General features: G+C 54.3%; 1 pseudogene; it reads left to right on the forward strand.

Annotated features, from left to right (window-relative positions):
- The first annotated feature begins 200 nt into the window (after positions 1 to 200).
- LOC132222862 (26S proteasome regulatory subunit 7-like) lies at positions 201 to 1,834 on the forward strand (annotated as a pseudogene).
- The last annotated feature ends 10,458 nt before the right edge of the window (positions 1,835 to 12,292 follow it).

The following is a 12,292-nucleotide window of genomic DNA, read 5'->3' on the forward strand; positions in this document are numbered from 1 at the left end:
TTCTGGTGATTTCTTCCAGACACATTTCTATGCTTTTTAGAATTCATGGTTTTATTCATACTATGATCTAACTTTGTATGCTTCTTTTTTTTCTCTTAACATTATGTAGTAACTAGAGGCCCAATGCATGAAATTCATGCAAGAGTAGGCCTTCCAGGCTGTGTAATTACTACAGAGCTGAGGCAGCTGCATCTCCCAAAATGCCGATTACCTCGGTTCGGATCAGCGGAAAACCAAAGAGGAGGAGAAGGAGGACAAGCCTATCCGCGCTTTGGATGAGGGTGATATTGCCTTGCTGAAAACTTATGGACAGCCGAAACCGGTTTGGCTCAGTGGATAGAGCGTCGGCTTGCAGACTGAAGGGTCCCAGGTTCCATTCCGGTCAAGGGCATGTACCTGGGTTGCGGGCACATCCCCAGTGGGAGATGTGCAGGAGGCAGCTGATCAATGTTTCTCTCTCATCGATGTTTCTAGCTCTCTATCTCTCTCCCTTCCTCTCTGTAAAAAATCAATAAAATATATGTAAAAAAGAAAACTTATGGACAGAGCATTTACTCTAGGCAGATCAAGCAGGTTGAAGATGACATTCAACAACTTCTCAAGAAAATTAATGAGCTCACTGGTATTAAAGAGTCTGACACTGGCCTGGCCCCACCAGCACTCTGGGATTTGGCTGAGGATAAGCAAACACTCCAGAGTGAACAGCCTTTGCAGGTTGCGAGATGTACAAAGATAATCAAGGCTGATTCGGAGGAACCAAAGTACATTATCAACGTGAAGCAGTTTGCCAAGTTTGTGGTGGACCTCAGTGATCAGGTAGCACCTACTGACATTGAAGAAGGGCTGAGAGTTGGTGTGGGCAGAAATAAGTATCAGATTCACATTCCACTGCCTCCTAAGATCGACCCAACAGTTACCATGATGCAGGTAGAGGCAAAACCTGATGTCACATACAGTGATGTGGGTGGCTATAAGGAACAGGTGGAGAAACTTCGAGAAGCGGTTGAGACCCCTCTACTCTACTTCATCCAGAGAGGTTTGTTAACCTTGGCATTGAGCCTCCCAAAGGCGTGCTGCTCTTTGGTCCACCGGGTGCAGGCAAGACACTCTGTGCTCAGGCAGTTGCTAACAGGACTGATGCTTGCTTCATTTGAGTTATTGGATCTGAACGTGTACAAAAAAATATGTCGGTGAGGGGGCACAAATGGTTCGAGAGCTCTTTGAAATGGCCAGAACAAAAAAAGCCTGCCTTATCTTCCTTGATGAAATCGATGCTGCTGGAGGGGCTCGTTTTGATGGTGCCGGAGGTGACAATGAAGTACAGAGAACGATGTTGGAATTGATCAACCAGCTGGATGGTTTTGATCCTCGAGGCAACATTAAAGTACTGCTGGCCACTAACAGACCCGACACTTTGGACCCAGCACTGATGAGGCCAGGGAGACTGGACAGGAAGATTGAATTTAGCTTACCTGATCTAGAGGGTCAGACTCACATTTTTAAAATCCATGCGCATTCAATGAGTGTTGAAAGAGATATCAGATTTGAATTGTTAGCATGACTGTGTCCAAATAGCACTGGTGCTGAGATTAGAAGTGTCTGCACAGAAGCTGGTATGTTTGCCATCAGACCCTGGTGAAAAATAGCTACTGAGAAGGATTTCTTGGAAGCTGTAAATAAGGTCATTAATTCCTATGCCAAATTCAGTGCTACTCCCCGCTACATGACATACAACTGAGCCCTGAAGCTTTCGTGAAAACACTTCTTTAATTGGAATCCTAAGCTTATATAGATTTGTTAATAACCATGTCACACAAAAAATAAATGGTTTTAAAATGTTAAACAAAAAAGAGTAGGCCTTCCTTCCCCCAGCTGCCAGCACCAGCTTCCCACTGGCACCGGGATGGGCTTCCCTCACAGAGGGAGGCCCCGCCCCGCCCACCCGCTGCAGTCCGCTGGTCAGTGGCCTGGGCCTCCCTCTGCGGGCGATCGTGAGGCGATGGCCAGCCCCTGACCAATCGCCTCTCACCCACCTTGGCTGGCCTGGCAGCAGTGGGTGTCATAGCGTGGTCCCAGATGGTCATCCGGATGGTTGTTCCACTGTTCGGCCGTTCGGTCGATTTGCATGTTACGCTTTTTATCATATAGGATGTTAAGAGCGTACTGTAAAGACAGTAAAATGTTTTCCTAACATTAGTAAATACTCTTCCTAAACATTCGTAATGACTGCAAACATGCCATCGGAGGGAGATGAGCCATTGGCTTGTCCTAACTGCTTAACCATTAGTGTTTTCCCCCCATGAGTCCCCTGACTCTGTCCAAACGAAACTATCTGCCTGGGTTCAGCCAGGAATTGTGTTTGTTTTAGATCCCATTGGCCGTTGGCTCCCTGGGGGCCTGGGGCCCTGGAGTCAGGAGGAGGCCCAGGGCACAACCCAGAGGGCTAGGCGGGTGTTTTGCTGGCCTTCAGGGGCCGGCTGTGTGGTCCCTGCCAGCGGAGGAGATATATTTAGCCAGGTCAGATGCCTCACTGTGTCATGACCCTGGAGGACTGTGCTGTTGGTAAACAAACCAGAATGGCTTGGCTTCAGCCTTCCTTCCTCCTCCCTCTCCCGGCTTGCGGGCCGGACAGAGGCCGTGAGCGGCAGGAGAAGGCACTGACCACAGAGGAGCCACCTGCGAGGCCCCAGCCCAGGCAGATTCTGAAGCAGCCTCCTCTCGCTGCCCCAAGTTGGTCTTCTGTCATCCGTCCCCCCCCCCCCCGCCCGCACCCCCCCCCCTCGCCCCAGCTGCCTTTCTTTGTTCACACTCCCCAGCATGGAAGAGCCTGGGCAGCCCGGGGTACTCCCTTCCTCCTCTGCCTCCTCCCCTTCCCTTTCTCCCTCCACCCCAGTCAATCCGATTTGATCTCAGTGCTCTGCTCATTGAGAGGAGTTCATTCATGTAGTCATTCATGCAAGTCAACTCATTTATCCACTTATTTGTTTAGCAAATATTTTCTTAGGGCCTGGGCTAAGCCAGGCTCTGCGCTGAGTGCCAAGGGCCTGCAGTGGACAGGGAGGTGCCCTGGTGAGGTTAGAGATATTCGAGTAACTAACCAGTGTTGGTGAAAAACAATAGTGTGGAATAATCATAACCAGCACTCACATCGAGCTTTGAAGTGTACAGAGTGTTTTTCACCAATAGCACATCTAATCCCAAGAATCTGAGAGGCAGCTAAGATGATCAGTCCTGCCGAAACCGGTTTGGCTCAGTGGATGGAGCATCGGCCTGCGGACTGAAAGGTCCCAGGTTCGAGTCCAGTCAAGGGCATGTACCTGGGTTGCGGGCACATGCCCAGAGGGGAGTGTGCAGGAGGCATCTGATCGATGTTTCTCTCTCATCTATGTTTTTGGCTCTCTGTCCCTCTCCCTTCCTCTCTGTAAAAAATCAATAAAATATATTTAAAAAAAAAAAGATGATCAGTCCTGCTTTAAAGACGAAGAGATTGCAGACCAGAGACATTAAATAGACATTAAATAGGTCAGAGTCCTGACCAAGGACTCCCAGGGCACATGGAACTCCGGCTTCCAACGCAGTCCCTCTGACCCCCAAGCCCACGGCCCTCCTGGAAAAGAGGAACCACTGGGATTGGGTGGGAACTGATTCTTGGTGAAGCTCATGTTACATTTGAGGCCCGGAGAGAGAAGTGCCTGGAGCTTAAAACAGAGACTGTGGCCCAGCGGTTGAGCATCGACCCAGGACCCAAGAGGCCACTGGTTTGATTCCCGGTCAGGGCACATGCCTGGGTTGCGAGCTCGATCCCCCGTAGTGGGTGTGCAGGAGGCAGCTGATCGATGGTGTTTCTCTCTCATCCATGTTTCTCTCCCCCACCCTCTCCTTCCTCTCTAAAAAAGAAATAAAAACATATTTAAAAAACAAAAACAGAGACTGGACCCTCTGGATCTCAGCCCAGTGCTCTTTCTTTGCAACTAAACCGCAGTTCAATGTCCTGACCGGGTTATGAGGCCCTGGAAGATCTGGGGGTGGGGGTGTCCTGGTAAGTCTGGCTCTGCTGCACGCCCTCCCCTACTCCCCACTGCTGCATAGGCCCTCATGGGGGAGACAGCCCCCATCCTTCCCTCTCTAGTGCCTTCTTCTTGCTGAGTGCGTGGACTTTCATTCTAGCAGCACAGGGCTATCAAAGCTGCAAAGCACAGGTGTCAGAGACGTGTGGCAGGCCCCCAAGTCGGGCCTTGGTGGTCTGGGAGGCTTCCTGGAGGAGGTGGCATCTCAGCTGAGCCCTGAAATCTAAGTGACAAATTATCCAGGCTGAGCTGGCAGGGCAGAAACTTTTAGGATGAGGGAATAAAGGGTGCAAGACAAGGCAAGAATATGTCCTGCACATCGCAGGCAGCCATAGGTTTCTGTCAGGTCAGCTCCCGTCTGTTCACTGTAAATCATGCCTCTCGGGTTCAAGTGGCGTGTGAGCAGGAACTGGGTCTCCCTTCCTGTGGAAACCCCCCTGGGCGAGGGCCTCCTCCTGTGGACAGATGACTCAGGCTCTCCACAGGAGCCGCTTGTCATCAGCCTTTACCCCGACGCACGCACAGACTCACCACCTCTCCCAGCCAGAGCCTCCGCCTGTCAGACACTCCCCATCCCCTGCCACCTCCTCACTGGGCACAGGGGTGACTGGGCCCCGGAAGGGCTGTGCCTGGCTGGAGGCTTTGACTGTAGTGGGTGGGGGATGAGAGGAGCCAAAGGTGGATATGTTACTGTTCCCTCCTCCCCCACCCCATCACCAACACCCTCCAGCTTAGTGCCAGAGCGGGGAGGACTAGCAGGGGTGCGCACCCGCCCCCTATGTGCCAAAAGGCCTTTCCTCAGTGTGTGTTTAGGCCTGGCCTCTCTCAGACTGAGGGCGAGGGAGGGGGCCGGTGCTGCCCGTGCTGGGGGTCTGCCCGTGCCCCGGCGGCCCCGGTCCCACATTGCTGGGCTGTGCGCATCAACATTCAGATTGACTATTAGCCCGGGCAGGCAGCTGGGCATGCTCCCTGGGCTGTGGGTGAAATCTTCCCGGGGTCCGAGACATGGCGATCCGAAGGGTGACTCATTGAACCCCACTTCCCATAGGTCCCCTGCGCTCCTGCGGGGCCCTGCGCTGTGCTACGTGCTGGGACACACACAGCTCCTGCCCTTGGCGGGAGGGAAGGTCGGTTTAGTGGGGACAGATTTGCAAGTACGATGTGCTCAGCACAAAACAGGGCGGGGGGTGAGAGGAGGGGCCGGCCAGCGGGGGGCAGGGCATCCGCAGGTCTGCAGGCGGGGTGCCGCGCTGGGTGCCGAGGGTGGAAGCGCTTGAGCAAAGTTGCGGGGAGAGGGGGAAGCAAGGGGAGCAAAGGCTTGGTGGCCAAAAGTAGCCTGAGGTGGGAGGAGACACCAGGCAGCGTGGGGTGGGGGTGGGGGGCTCTGGTGGGGGGAGGGGGGGCGAGAGGCTGGACAGAGAGCAGGGGGCCAGGCCAGCCGCCGCTCATCCTGGGCCCCAGTTGCTGCTGTCAGAGGTGGTCAGTGTGGGTTCGGGCCGGAGCTGCACTGTCCATTGCAATGACTCTCAAGGGAGGGCACAGAACTGGGGGAGGCCGTGACAACCACCCGAGAAGGAGGGAGTGTGAAGGTGGTGGCGAGAGGGGTGGGCGTGGAGGTGTGAGGTGTGACAAAGAAGGCTGGGCCCCTGGCCACGCTTGGGGGAGGGGAGCGCTCGGCCTGGGCCCCACCATCTGCTGGGTCGGGGGCCCAGGGAGGGGCAGGATCCAGAACTGAGCCAAGGAAGGGACTGAAGGGCCAAGTGGGGGAGAGTGAAGTGGGGAGTTTCTGGACTGAAAAGCAGACACGGGTGGGGGGGTCGGGGGAGGGGGGGAGAGGTGAGGAGGGAAGGGCCGGAGAGTAGTTCTGTGGCTGAGCCCCAGGATGTGTCCACCTTTCCCTCAGCCCGAGGAAAGCCTGGGGCAGGGGCAGGGGCAGGGGCAGGGGTGAAGGCAGGGGGCTGGGGGCTGGGATCGGGGGAGGGGGGAGAGGTGAGGAGGGGAGGGCCGGAGAGTAGTTCTGTGGCTGAGCCCCAGGATGTGTCCACCTTTCCCTCAGCCCGAGGAAAGCCTGGGGCAGGGGGCAGGGGCAGGGGGCAGGGGTGAAGGCAGGGGGCTGGGGACTGGGATCGGGGGAGGGGGGGAGAGGTGAGGAGGGAAGGGCCGGAGAGTAGTTCTGTGGCTGAGCCCCAGGATGTGTCCACCTTTCCCTCAGCCCGAGGAAAGCCTGGGGCAGGGGGCAGGGGCAGGGGGCAGGGGTGAAGGCAGGGGGCTGGGGACTCTTCCAGGGCAACAAGGGAGTAGCAGAGGAGAGTGGCTGCTGGGCTGGGGGTGAGGGTGCAGATATAGGGTCAGGAGGACAGAGGACAGCACTGGTCAGGGGCTTCGGTCAACCCCCTGACAACTGCTCCGTCCCAGTTTCTACAGCCACCATGCAACCGACTGTCCAGACCTGGACGCTTTTGACAATGAAAGTGATAATGACTCCAGGACAACAGGAGCAAACCAGGCCTGTGCTGGGCACGCTGGGGCATGTGGTCCCCCCGGCCACGCCCGGGAGCTGGCCCTGTGTGCTGCCGTGGCCCTCAGGGACACTCTCCCTGTGGCCACTGCCTCCCTGACCTGTCCTTGGGCACTGAAGTGCGACAGCCTGGAGCACCCAACCCTCCTCAGAGCCAGGCCTGGAGAGGGGAGGTCTCCTTCTTTCTGGGTCCATCCCCCCACCCCTCTCCTTTCTGATGACTGACATGGCTGCTACCACTGTCTGCAGGGCAGGACAGCCCCCAGAGGTCTGTGCTCCTTCCTGGGGGCCATGGGGGCAACCTGGAGAATCCTTAGGAGCCTGCCAGCCCTCCAGGGTGCATGGAGGCCAGAGTGTTCACCCACGTCCCCCTGCACTGTCCATGCCCCTCAACAAAACCCTGGGGTCCCCTATCTTCTCCCTCCTGCTCGCCCCTCATTTGCCTGGGGCTGCCAGATGTCCCCGCATTCCAGGGTTCTGGCTCAGTTCAGCCCTCCCAGCACCTGCCTGGAATGTTATAGCGGGCGCCCCCAGCCTTGCAGCCATCAGCCACCTTTCCCTGCCTCAAGCTCAGCCTCCTTAAACCCAGGCCTGAACACAAGGTCTGCTCAGCAGACAAAACAAAAAGAACAAAAACAAAGACCCCTCCATGGGAGGAAAAGCACTACCACAGAGCTCACCTTCCCTACAAGATCAAGTTACAACTTCCTCCACAAACGGACTCCCCCAAACCCCTTCCCTTTCCACAGCTACTTGCCAAACCCTGTGTCGCTCCCTCTTTGCTGGAGCCAACCCCACACCTGGAATGCCCGGCTGCCTGGTGGATTCCTGAGCTTCTTTAAGGCCCGACCACACCTGAGCTCCCCTGCCCCATCCTCTCAGCTACTCTTTCTTATCCCAGGCCAGGCAGGAGGTGGTTCTGCGGTGGCCCAGGGCCCTGGGGCCTTGGTAGACTCAATAAACAGGGATTGAATCCCTGGCTTTCCCTGCTCACTGGCGCTTCTCCAGAAGGATGCCCTCAAGGAGGGACGGGTGGTTTCTGGGGCCTCTGCTACCGCCGAAACTCCCTGATGCTGCAGCCTAAGGTCCAGCTCCCACCCTTGAACTCCTCCAAGTAAGAAAGAAAAGAAACAAAAAATTTTTAATAATCCTACACCAGAAGGCCTCGAAAATGGCCCAGGAACCCCTGAGGATCCCCAAAACCTTCTCAGGAGGTCTGTGAGGGCAAAAGTATTTTTGTAGTAATGCTAGGAGGTTGCTTGTCTTTTTACTGTAATTTCCCCTTTTTTGTAATAATGGTAGGAGGTAACTTGTTTTTTTACTGTAATTTCCTCATGAGCATTCAGTGGCGTTTTGCAGAGCTATTTATGTGGATTTGCAAATGATTGAGTGCAGAAGAGATGAGAATCCAGCTGCTTCCATTGTCAGACATTAAAAACTTATAACATTGCCACTCTTTTCATTAAATTTGTTTGTTTTGGAATATAGAATCCTTTTTCTTTTAAAATATATTAATGTGTAATAGATTTATAAAATATATTTTTATTGATTACAGAGAGGAAGAAAGAGGGTGAGGGAGATAGAAACATCAATGATGAGAGAGAATCACTGATAGGCTGCCTCTTGCATGCCCCACACTGGGGATCAAGCCCACAACCTATGCGTGTGCCCTGACCAGGAATCTAACCGTGACCTCCTGGTTCATAGATTGACACTCAACCACTGAGCCATGCTGGCCAGGCTATTCTTTTCTTTTCTTTTTTTTAATTTAATAAATACATTTTAAACTTCTCAATTTCTAATACACTACATCTTGTCAATAGCTATATCTCACATAAACAATGTTTTTAGGGTCCTCGGTAATTTTTAATTTGTAAAGGGGTCCTGAGACCACTACACCCTCCATGACCCTTCTGCTTCTCTCTCTTGTTAGTAGGCAAATTTCTTTTTTAAAATATATTTTTATTGATTTCATAGAGGAAGGGAGAGGGTGAGAGAGATAGAAGCATCAATGATGAGAGAGAATCATTGATTGGCTGCCTCCTGCACACCCCAAACTAGGTATTGAGCCCACAACCCGGGAATCGAACCGTGACCTCCTGGTTCAGTTGATGGCGAACCTTTTCAGCTCGGCGTGTCAGCATTTTGAAAAACCCTAACTTAACTCTGGTGCCGTGTCACATATAGAAATTTTTTGATATTTGCAACGATAGTAAAACAAAGACTTATATTTTTGATATTTATTTTATATATTTAAATGCCATTTAACAAAGAAAAATCAACCAAAAAAATGAGTTCACGTGTCACCTCTGACACACGTGTCATAGATTCGCCATCACTGTCCTGACGGTTCATAGGTCAATGCTCAACCACTGAGCCACACTGGCCAGGCCAGGCCAATTTCTTGAGCTGTCCACGTCTCCTCCCATTGGCTCCTCAGCCCTGTCTTGGGATTCTCACCACTGTTCCTGAAATTGCTCTCACTGAGGCTACTGGGGACCCCCAGCATTTCATCCAATGACACTCCCGCGCTGATTGTCCCTGGCATCTTGACACATGTCCCTGGCCCCCTGATTCTCCTCCACATCTCCATCTGCTGTTCTCAACTGTTGTTGCTTCACTCAGGTCACCAGGGCTGGGGGCCTCGGGGCTGGGCCAGGCCCTGTTCTCTTTTCTCTCCACTCCCGGGGCTTCTCGCACCATCTGAATGTGCATGGCTTCAAACCTCTAACTCCAGTCCGAGTCCTAGACCCATATGTTCAGCTGCCTCCTAAATATTTATGTGGGTGACACTGCCCCACACCGGCACCCCCAGTTCAACCACCCTAACACGGGGCAGATCTCCACTCCGCCCTTTCCAACTCTGAACTCTGGCCCTCTCTTTTCTCCCTCACTCTCATCACCTGAGTCCTGGCGACCTCACCCCTTAACCTGCTCTCAAATCCACCCTCCTGTCCATGCCACACCTCAGCTCAGGCCATCGTGCACCTCTCTCTGTCCTCCCTTTGGCCTTCTTCCTCCAAACTGACACGGCAGCTGCTGTTCCTTCGTTTTTTGTTGTTGTTAATTCTCAGATTTTCCCATTGATTTTTAGAGAGAATGGGTGGAAGGGAGGGGGAGACAGAGAGAAACATCAATTGGTTGAGACACATCGATGGGTTGCCTCCTGCACACTCCCCAGCTGCAACCACGGTATGTACCCTTGACCAGAACCGAACCCAGGACCCTTCAGTCCTTGGGCCAACACTCTACCCACTGAGCCACACTGGCTAGGGTGCCTGTGTTCCTTCTTAAGCGGTCTCTTCCCTGCCCAGAACCCACAGACGGCAAAAAGCCAACTCCACAGTGAGGCATGCCAGTAAGCCAGGACAAGTGGAAGAGGGAAACTAAGACAAACAGTTAAACAAGCAGTTTGCAGCCGTCTGGTAAGTCCTGTCTTCTGTGACCAAGGACTTAAGAGTAAATAGTTTGTACTTCTCACCAACCCGAGAGTAAATAGCTTAGAGCACCCCACTCAGGGAGATAGATAGCGGAAACCCAATTAATGCCATTTGCCAACCACACTCAAGGACAGATGAACCTAAAGGAATACGAAGCAGCCAGCTTATGCTCATTTCTCCACCTGGCCCCTCTCCTGTTACCCTAGGCCAGTGGTCGGCAAACTCATTAGTCAACAGAGCCAAATAGCAACAGTACAACGATTGAAATTTCTTTTGAGAGCCAAATTTTTTAAACTTAAACTATATAGGTAGGTACATTGTTATTAACTTAATAAGGGTACCCCTAAGGCTTAGGAAGAGCCACACTCAAGGGGCCAAAGAGCCGCATGTGGCTCGCGAGCCGCAGTTTGCCGACCATGGCCCTAGGCCCTTCCTTGTATCACTGTCCTCAGTTTTAATACAAGTCCTCTAAAAATCACCTGGACAAGTGTTGTGAAATCCTTCCTGCACCAAATCAAGAACGCACACACCGCTGGGCGGCCCGAGGCAGACCTGCTTGGGGCCAGGTCCTCTTAAGGTCACAGCACAGCTCACCAGCCTGGCTAGCAGGATGCGGGTGCGGCCCTGCCCCCTGTCCAGCCCATGTTCCCTTGGCCACGCCACCCTGTCCCAGCTGATCTGACCCTCTTCCCTCTCTAGCACAGGCTGTTCCCTGCCTCTGGTCACGGAAGACCCTTCTCAGGCTCAGGGCTCGGCCCTATCGTTCCCTCCCCCGGGATGTCTTTCTAAGCTGAGCACCCTAGTCTCCTCCCATCACAGCCCATTTCACGCTGAACAGTCACCATTCAGTTTCCAGGCTCTGAGTTCCTTGAGGAGGAGGATTTCTTCACTACTGTACCACACGCGCACGCACACACTCACACACACACACTCACACGCACACACACACGCACGCATGCACACGCACACATGCACACGCGCGCGCACACACACACACGCACGCACACACACACACTAGGTCGGTGCCTGTCCTGTAGCAGCTTAGTAAATATTTGCTAAACGCACAGGTTGAAGAATTCGAACCATGTACAGCTGCCACGCAGTCCCCACCCCCATTTGGCACAGAGTAAGGCTCTGCTCTGAGTACCCAGACTGGCGCCTGGTCCTGCCGGCACAGGAGGGCCCGGAGGCTGACGCCCAGGGCTCCCCGCCTCCTCCTGTTGTGAAGCCCTGACTGAGCTCCCAGGAGCGCCTGACTGGACTCCACGCTTTCCCCATCAGTGGCCAAGACGTGAGGCTGCCAACACCTGGCCCACTCCCCAGGCACAACACTGCCCAACGTGGTTGGAGCTGACCCTGCTGGGGACACCCAGACACGCCAGACCAGCCACAGGAGCAGCAGCAACACAGACGCTCAGCGTCCCCGTGTGAACTAGTGCTCAGGAGGCTGGCCGCCTTCCTGGAGGCCCCTGGGCCAGTGAGGGAAGGGGCTGGGTCGGAGCCAGCTCTTGTCTTTTTTTGGAGCCAAGCTCCTCTGATGTTAAGGCCGTCGCCTGGGCCCTGCACCCATTCTGCAGTCCAGGAGCAGAGGCCGAGCCACTGAGGGGCCAGTCCCAGCTGAGGGCCAGGATCAGGCCGGGATGGGACCAGCGTGGGCGTTTGGCAGTCAGGGTGGGAGTGGCAGCCGGGGTCAGCCTGGGTGAATCTGCAGTAGCCCCGAGGGTGCCCCAGCAACTCATTCCATTGTGGGAGAGTCCTGGCAGGTCAGGGTAAGAGAGAAGGTGCAACCCATACCCCAGAGGAGGCAACAGTGAGCCCCGGGACCTCAGAGGTCAAAGGGCCACCGGGTCCTCCAGGCCACGGGTCTTCACTGTCAGCATTAGCCCAGACCCTACCTAACCCATAGCAGGAAGCCAGAGATCGAGCCTCACTATTAGGAAGAGGCAGCAGCTGTCCCGGGAGAAAGACCTGGTCTGAGCTTCGAGTCTCCCAGAGCCTCCTTGGGGCAGGAGACATAGGGCACCAGCGGCAAGAACACTGCTCCCGGGGCTGCCCAGGCCAGCCACACAGGCTGAATTCTGCAGGACTCAGTGTTGTTGGTGTGCACTAAGACCTGAACGGTGCCCACGCGAGGGTGTAACCTGGCAGCTGGGAGGAAGAGATGGAGACAAAGAGGGAGCCCTTTCCCTTCTTTATAAGGCATCCAGGCCTTCACCACCTCACTCACCCCCACCCCCATCTGAAGAACCACATTCCAGCACAGCACA

This window comes from Myotis daubentonii, chromosome 1, assembly GCF_963259705.1.
Source record: "Myotis daubentonii chromosome 1, mMyoDau2.1, whole genome shotgun sequence".
In the NCBI taxonomy this organism is placed as follows: Eukaryota; Metazoa; Chordata; class Mammalia; order Chiroptera; family Vespertilionidae; genus Myotis; species Myotis daubentonii.